The 9,665-nt window shown below is 41.1% G+C and overlaps 1 non-coding gene across 1 annotated transcript; it reads right to left on the reverse strand.

Annotated features, from left to right (window-relative positions):
- Positions 1-1,168: 1,168 nt before the first annotated feature.
- Positions 1,169-1,241, reverse strand: TRNAK-CUU (transfer RNA lysine (anticodon CUU)). The gene has a single exon. It is a non-coding gene; the product is annotated as a tRNA-Lys (tRNA).
- Positions 1,242-9,665: the final 8,424 nt, after the last annotated feature.

Consider the following 9,665-nt stretch of genomic DNA (forward strand, 5'->3'; position numbering starts at 1 on the left):
GTTTCCAGCCTTGTGAGGTTACCGTAATGAGTATTGGCACAAGCGTCATAACTTAGAGAGATTTACCTATCACAACCTGTGGGTACAAATGTGAACTATAAACAGCTTCCTTTGATGAGTGTTGCCATCGTTTGGGGTGATCAGTTGCCTGTCCAGTCTCGTTCAGAGCCCTGGATGTGGGTACCCGGGGCATCTCTCTCATCGTGTATGGTGGGTATTGCGTTGATGGATGTGGGTACCCGGGGCATTGTGTATGGTGGGTATTGCGTTAATGGATATGGGTACCAGGGGCATTGTGTATGGTGGATATTGCGTTGATAGATGGGGGTACCAGGGGCATTGTGTATGGTGGGTATTGCGTTAATGGATATGGGTACCAGGGGCATTGTGTATGGTGGGTATTGCGTTAATGGATATGGGTACCAGGGGCATTGTGTATGGTGGGTATTGCGTTAATGGATATGGGTACCAGGGGCATTGTGTATGGTGGGTATTGCGTTGATGGATGTGGGTTTTGTGTTGTCACTCCTTTGACGAATGTGATGATTATGACGAGTGCTTTGTCTCACATAGTAACTCTGTACATGTTGTAGACATTTCACTAGTCGTGGCTGCTGTAGGAGACATCGTAAAAAGAAAGGTAAAACGCCATGCAACCTCTGAAGAGTCAACCAACACAACACTTGTACCCCCAATTAGACTATTTTACAGGAACTTCTTTTCGACGGCTCATAAATTGGAGGAAAGTGTCCTGAAAGATATTGTTGATAGGAACGTCATCCCTACAGACAAAAGTCAGAGAATACAATTGATGAATTTACTATAAAACCAATAAAACGCCCAACCTACTCATGAAAAACTCTCCAGACACCAAGCATAATGCCTTGAAGGAAACCAATGTCGTCTTATCTTGAGGTTATCTTGAGATGATTTCGGGGATTTTTAGTGTCCCCGCGGCCCGGTCCTCGACCAGGCCTCCACACCAAGGAAGCAGCCCGTGACAGCTGACTAACACCCAGGTACCTATTTTACTGCTAGGTAACAGGGGCATAAGGTGAAAGAAACTCTGCCCAGTTTTTCTCTCCGGCGCCTGGAATCGAACCCAGGACCACAGGATCACAAGTCCAGCGTGCTGTCCGCTCGGCCGACCGGCTCCCTCAAACGTGCTCGCCCAACGTGGGGCTCGAACCCACGACCCCGAGATTAAGAGTCTCGTGCTCTACCGACTGAGCTAGCCGGGCTTATGCCGTCAATGCCTTCAAATGCCCACTTGGGGATTGTAAGCCCCAAAGAACTCAGTATATAGGCAAGACAACAACGTCTCTTTCCAGACGATTAACAATGCATAAACAACAGGGTGCCATCAAGGAGGGGTATAATCTCTTCTCACAACCAGACCATCTCCAGAGAAATCTTAACAAACAACACAGAAATCATCGATAGATACAGCGATATCAGGCGGCTTGACACCTGCAAGGCACTACACATCAAAACATAAACACCAGCAATCAACAGCCAATTAATGCACAACTATATTCAACCCACTTCAAGACTCCGAACCAATATAGAAGCATTAAAAGGAAGTATTGGTTCTATGGGCCAATAGGCCTTCTGCAGTTACTTCCATTCCATGTTTTTATACCCATTGGTTCGTGTTCTAGCATGTGTAAATGTCAATCATATAAATATATAAATATATAAATATATATATATATATATATATATATATATATATATATATATATATATATATATATATATATATATATATACGCCTAAATATGTACCATATTTAGGTTTTTCTACCACAGACGTGGCCACTCATTTACAATGCTAATCACCATCTTTACATTTTCTTCTGTCCTCCAGGGTTAGAGATACACCCAGGTACTTATTTTACTGCTAGGTAACAGGGGCATAGGGTGAAAGAAACTCTGCCCATTGTTTCTCGCCGGCGCCTGGGATCGAACCCAGGACCACAGGATCACAAGTCCAGTGTGTTGTCCGCTCGGCCGACCGGCTCCAAAAAACTTTGACACTAAAAACACACACACAAAAAACACTACTTTGACAGGGTAAGATAGCTTCTATAGAAACTAGTATGATATTATACGCTTAATCATTGAAGGTGATTAAGATGGTTTTACAAGCTCAAGTTATAGATACATTCATTGCATAACCGATGTATTACATAGTCAATTTTGGGTACAAGTCCTATGTAGTATCAAGTGTTGTAGTATTCATATTGTATTTACAGAATTCAGCATATCTCAGCCCAGGAGGGCAAAAGGGTGGCAGATGCTTGTATAGCACATGATAAATCGGCACCCAGGGTTCGGATCCCGTGATGTATAGCCGTTTTGTGCTTCCACTTTCTCTACAACATATTTGTCTTATTCTCTATTCATCTTAATTATTATTATTATTATTATATATATATATATATATATATATATATATATATATATATATATATATATATATATATATATATATATATATATATATATATAGATGATCTACGATCATCTGATCGTAGATCGATGATCTGATCTGATCAATGATCGTAGACGATCATTGGTGCGGTGGTCACGGTACTGTGTACGTTTAGGGGTGATCCTGGACGGCATGGGTTCGAATCCTGGCCGGGTCAAAGAGTTCTTAGTGATATATGGCTTGCGCGTTCATGCAGCTTTCTCACACACACACACACACACACACACACACACACACACACACACACATATATATATATATATATATATATATATATATATATATATATATATATATATATATATATATATGTCGTACCTAATAGCCAGAACGCACTTCTCAGTCTACTATGCAAGGCCCGATTTGCCTAATAAGCCAAGTTTTCCTGAATTAATATATTTTTCCTAATTTTTTTCTTATGAAATGATAAAGCTACCCATTTCATTATGTATGAGGTCAATTTTTGTTTATTGGAGTTAAAATTAACGTAGATATATGACCGAACCTAACCAACCCTACCTAACCTAACCTAACCTATCTCTATCGGTTAGGTTAGGTTAGGTAGCAGAAAAAGTTTGGTTAGGTTAGGTTAGGTAGGTTAGGTTGTCGAAAAAACATTAATTCATGAAAACTTGGCTTATTAGGCAAATTGGGCAATGCATAGTTGGCTGAGAAGTGCGTTCTGGCTACTAGGTACGACATATATATATATATATATATATATATATATATATATATATATATGTCGTACCTAGTAGCCAGAACGCACTTCTCAGCCTACTATGCAAGGCCCGATTTGCCTAATAAGCCAAGTTTTCATGAATTAATGTTTTTTCGACTACCTAACCTACCTAACCTAACCTAACCTAACTTTTTCGGCTACCTAACCTAACCTAACCTATAAAGATAGGTTAGGTTAGGTTAGGTTAGGTAGGGTTGGTTAGGTTCGGTCATATATCTACGTTAATTTTAACTCTAATAAAAAAAAATTGACCTCATACATAATGAAATGGGTAGCTTTATTATTTCATAAGAAAAAAATTAGAGAAAATATATTAATTCAGGAAAACTTGGCTTATTAGGCAAATCGCGCCTTGCATAGTAGGCTCAGAAGTGCGTTCTGGCTACTAGGTACGACATATATATATATATATATATATATATATATATATATATATATAATGTCGTACCTTGTAGCCAGAACACACTCTGGGCCTACTATGCAAGGCCCGATTTGCCTAATAGGCCGAGTGATTTTCTATATTTAAAAAAAAATTTATTGGTTTATTTGAAATAATATTATTATATTATATTAAGAACATAAATTATTGACTTAATTACATTAGTTTAGGTTAGGTTAAGATAGGTTAGGATAGGTAGGGAAGGTTAGGTTCGGTCATATATCAACGTTAGTTTTAACTAAAAAACTAAATGAGCTCAAGCATAATGAAGTCGATAGCTTTATCATTGCATAAGAGAAAATTTCGAAAATTATATAAATTCGGGAAAACTCGGCTTATTAGGCAAATCGGGCCTTGCATATTAGGCCGAATTCTGCGTTCTGGCAACTAGGTAAAATATATATATAGATAGATAGATAGATTGATAGATAGATAGATAGATAGATAAATAGGTAGGTAGATGTTTACACGAGGCGGGGCTTGAGAAAGGGGGGATGATATATTGAATAGATTTTGCACAAATTTTCGGAAGGGAGATTTTTGGAAAGGGTTTTGGGTTGCCTCGCGTAAACATCCATCACGAACGCTGAGGATGAAGACGGATTCGTGTATCTGGTGACAGAATGATGAAATGTGATAGTGTATGCGACACATAATTGCGCATGGCGAGAGGCAGGCAACAGAGAGTGAAAGAGAGAGAGCTAGAGAGAAAGAGTGAGAGACAAAGAGAAAGAATGATGACGGAAAATAAGTAGTATTGTATGCATCTGATAAGAGAGAAGTCCAGTGATAATTGGTTTAAAGAAACGAGCTTGGAAAAACAAATTGATTGATTTCATTAGCTTAACTTAGACTCTAGTGCTGTGTATATATAAAACCCGATGGAATATACCAGAGAAGACCGGACGTATATACAATAACAAACGAGATCCTAATGTGTGTGGAAGAGATCCACTAATAAACTATGAAATGAATTCTACAAATAAAAATGAACGTAGGAAATCAAAGCAAAATAAAAATAAAATAGACAATAAAATAGGAAACATAGTACATACTGCATACCCTTTCTTATAGATATGAAAAATAAATACAAAATACAATTAATGGAAACTAATCTCTTGTCAATAGGTCTATTACCATCATACTCACCTTTCGGCATCTCTCAGAAGATTAACATTCCCAAGTTTCCTTTTATATGAAATAAGTTAAATAATAATTGTTATTGTACTGGGGGAAAATATTCCAAGAGTCAATAACCGACGCGAGGGAATACTGGGAAGAGAAATAGCAGGGCAATACTAGGAAGTCAAATTCGAGAGAAATACCTGGAAAAATAAATTCGACGCATTTTATAGAAAATAAAAATCTATCTCATAAAAAAATTAACTAAAATTTGAAAGCCAAATAAAAAAGTTGACTGTGATGTTTAGAGACATTATCGGTTGCAATACATAGATCAGAGAACCATATATGATAGAGCCGTCTACGAATATTAAACAAAAAATATGTATATATATATATATTCGATTCAATAAGGCATCCTAAATAACACATGAAAAAATGCCTGACACAGAGGAAACCCAAAATTAGAGGATAAATAGCCTTACAAATTAAAAAAATCCACAATGTGATTTTTTTTTTTACATTATGAAAGACCTCTGTAATCCTGGGGTTTTCGGGGGGGGGGGAGCGGGTCGTACATTTAAAAATACAACGATATTTCTGGAGAAAAGAAAGTCGTACGTTAAGAGGGCCACGTTAATACTGGGGAAAGAAATTCTGGGGATTACACTAAGCGCCAGGATGGACAATCGACCGTGGTTGGCCTCGTTCCAGGACCCGATGTTTCAAGGGTTTAGGAATTCTGGGGATGGGGGGAGTAGTTTCCCATCCCCCCTTCCCTCTCCCCCTCCCCGACACCCAATTTCCCGCTTTCTTTTTGTTTTTTCCACCTTCCCGTTTTCAATTATTTCCTAGTTTTCTTCGATCTTTGGCATTTCTTGTTTCTCGTTTTCTTCATCTTTTGGTATTTCTTGTATCTCGTATTCTCGTTTTCACATTATTGTTCTCTAATGACTTTCTTCGGCCTAGAGTTTTCTACTCTTTCTGTCATTTCTTCATTGTTATCATTGTTTTCTTTATCTTGCCAAAGCCAAGAACAATTACCTCACATTGTAAAAAGAACAAAAAGCCTCACAAGACATTATCAGGCGCAGTATTGTGTAGACACGTGACATGCTATCTTGTCCAGGAAGAAGGCAAAGCGGGAGCAGTCAGGCTATAAACAGCAGCAACAACAGCAGCAGCAACAACAGCAGCAACAACAGCAGCAACAACAGTGGTACCTGCTGTGGCAGTCGGAAAAGAAACGATATCAAAATTGTTATTACTAACACCACCAATACCACAATTACCACCAGTACAGCCATCACTATCACCACCATTGTCACCACTATGACAGGTTCCGGAAGATGAGAGGAAATGTCAGCACTGAGGGAGAAGTACCCGTCAAACCACTGGAACATTATCTAACACAGCGATAATGTTACACAGCCACAGTTACAAGACAAATTAGATTTCTACTGAGATTTAACAGAGCAAGTTGCTAAATACATTGGATATAATTTTCCTGAAGCAAACATACGAGTCATAAATACTTGTCCACCACCTAAGTAAGACAGAAACGAGAATCACCACCATCACCACCACCATCACTATCACCCCCACCATCACCACCATCACCTCCACCACCATCACCACCACCACCACCACCATCACCATCACCCCCACCACACTCACCATCACCACCATCACCATCACCACCATCACCATCACCACCATCACCATCACCACCACCACCACCACCATCACCCCCACCATCACCACCATCACCATCACCCCCACCACACTCACCATCAGGCGTGGCAGTCACCTTCACTTTTCACCCGGCTAAAGTTTTACTCAGGTCGTCTTTTCTGCTTTGCTCTAGCTGGTGTCTTCGGCCAGCTGGTGTCTTCGGCCAGCTGGTGACTTCGGCCAGCTGGTGTCTTCGGCCAGCTGGTGTCTTCGGCCAGCTGGTGTCTTCGGCCAGCTGGCGTCTTCGGCCAGCTGGTGTCTTCGGCCAGCTGGTGTCTTCGGCCAGCTGGTGTCTTCGGCCAGCTGGTGTCTTCGGCCAGCTGGTGTCTTCGGCCAGCTGGTGTCTTCGGCCAGCTGGTGTCTTCGGCCAACTGGTGTCTTCGGCCAGCTGGCGTCTTCGGCCAGCTGGCGTTTCGGCCAGCTGGCGTCTTCGGCCAGCTGGCGTCTTCGGCCAGCTGGTGTCTTCGGCCAGCTGGCGTCTTCGACCAGCTGGCGTCTTCGGCCAGCTGGTGTCTTCGGCCAGCTGGCGTCTTCGGCCAGCTGGCGTCTTCGGCCAGCTGGCGTCTTCGGCCAGCTGGCGTCTTCGGCCAGCTGGTGTCTTCGGCCAGCTGGTGTTTTCGGCCAGCTGGTGTATTCGGCCAGCTGGTGTCTTCGGCCAGCTGGTGTCTTCGGCCAGCTGGCGTCTTCGGCCAGCTGGTGTCTTCGGCCAGCTGGTGTCTTCGGCCAGCTGGTGTCTTCGGCCAGCTGGCGTCTTCGGCCAGCTGGTGTCTTCGGCCAGCTGGTGTCTTCGGCCAGCTGGCGGAAAGAACACTTGAGGCTATACACCAGGCTAGCGCATCAACTAAATCAGTGTACCAGGCTGCAGCATTTCAACAATCGCGGTTTTCCCTCCCCCATTTAGGGGACTTTCATTTCAGTTCACATATCTGTAGCCTGCACCCATTTCTACCTGCAGATCAACAGTGAACACAGTGAAAAGGAACAAAACATTCGTATTCTTGCCTGTAAATTGAATCATTTATTCGCTGGATGGCATGATAAATAACCCAGTCACAAGCCATATGACGATAGCGATCAGCCAATATACTCTTCTAAAAGAAGACAATTTCAGCCAATCGTATCTTAACAATGCAAAACAATAATAAATTATTAGCTACTGACCTGTGCAAGAACGGGCTATGAGATAACAGTTCGTTTTTGATTGGACTAATTGGACTGATTGTAATTGTTTTGATGTGACAAATCCGTATAAAGCAAGAAGAGATATATTCAGGAGTCTATTCATTTTTGTTTTGTTTTGGAGAACATTTTGTTTTTTATTCCATGTACTTTTTAGGGACTTTTTTTTCCCGTGTTTAATATTCAATCCGTGTCCAGCGTCTGACAGCTTAACAGCCAATGCATGTTCAAAATCCAGGCCGGGAAGCAGACAGCCGCGTTCAATATATGGCAGGGAACCGTGAACAAGACTTTGACATTTAAAAGCGAACACAGTCATACTATCCCCCTCCTTCCCCTCTTTCCCCTCCATCTCCCCTCTCTCTCTTTCCCCCCCCATTATCTTCTAGTTTTCACGCGTCTATTTTGAGTTGCAAAGAGCTGGGAGTCTATCAGCCTTTATTATCTGACAAGAAATTAACTATTTTCATCGCGGTTTTCGTGTCTTACAGAAAACGACATATAAACGCCACAGTATTTTTTAATTTAACGTACAACTGTGATTTTTCTATATATAAGTACCTTGCCTGTTTCTTACCTGAATTATTAGTTTGTCCCAATAACTCTTGTCACTCCCACTACCCGAAAGTTGACCATGATCAATTAGACTGTTGGTAAATAGTTAGTGCTCGATCTGATGCTGATATTTAGTAATGAAAAGAATATAAATTATGCAGCCATCCTATTAAGATCGTAATTTGTTCTTCTGAGAAAATGTTTAACGCGATGAAATGTTTAATATATAATAGTAATCGAATTTACCGAATAATTAAAAAATAGAGTTTATAAATAAAATAAAATAATATAATAGTATATATACTCTGTGAGTGAGAGAGAGAGAGAGAGAGAGAGAGAATCCTCAGGAGCCGTGGTGAGGATTTAAACCTACACGTTGGGTATTTCCAGGCACACGCTCGAGACAACTAGGTCACGACATGGTCAAAAGGATTGGAACCTGGGGTTCTACTGAATCCACGAGAGTTCCTGAGACATTCACTGAAGCTGAACCAGAGTTTCATACAATCCCTCCATGCACTCTGGCTATAAGAATGTTCTACCTCTCTCAGGTAGAGAGGTAGGTATGTTCGCTCCTCTCTCAGTACACAATGCGCTGGGTATTCCCAAGCACCCAGTTGTCTGGGGCGTGTGTCTGGGAATACCCCAGCGCATAGGTTCGAATCCTCATAACGGCTCCTACTGATTTTCTCATTGATTCTTCACGTTAGTATGATTTCTGTGTGTGTGTGTGTGTGTGTGTGTGTGTGTGTGTGTGTGTGTGTGTGTGTGTGTGTGTGTGTGTGTGTGTGTGTGTGAATTGATGATAAATGTCTCTTTGCAAAAGTTGGTATTTACAATATAAATACATTTATATACAGTATAGGAAAATATATTTTTCCTAGTATCCAGGAACCGTCACAAATATTCCCTACACTATAATGTATCAGGTGTAATCACAGATTGGTTAAGAACAAATTTACACAAACTATTACAAATAAGTCTGAATAATTTTCAAGCGCACTCTGCGAAAGTAAGATATAGTAAGATATTTTTAGTCATAAAAAATACATGAATTTGGAGTAGTTTTCTTAAGCCAGTTGTTTTATACGTTAGTAACCGCAAACCCGAGAAGTGTTTTTACAGTGTAGCTCGCTTGGGGCGTTCCCAGACCGGCCTGCTTATATTTTCTTATGTAAACAATGAGCTTGTCCCGGTCCTCACCTACCTTTGGGAACCTGTGTTACTATGCAGAGTACGTTTGGGTGTGTTCACCTAGGTTACTCGCCTAGATGTGCTTGCTGAGCGGCCTTCAGCTTCTGGGCTCAGTCTGTCAGGCTGTTGTTGTTGTTTAAGATTCGCTACCTGGAACAAAAAGTTCGAAGTAGGACGGGCTATCGTGAGCCCGTAGTGGACTTA

This window comes from Procambarus clarkii, chromosome 10, assembly GCF_040958095.1.
Source record: "Procambarus clarkii isolate CNS0578487 chromosome 10, FALCON_Pclarkii_2.0, whole genome shotgun sequence".
NCBI classification, from domain to species: Eukaryota; Metazoa; Arthropoda; class Malacostraca; order Decapoda; family Cambaridae; genus Procambarus; species Procambarus clarkii.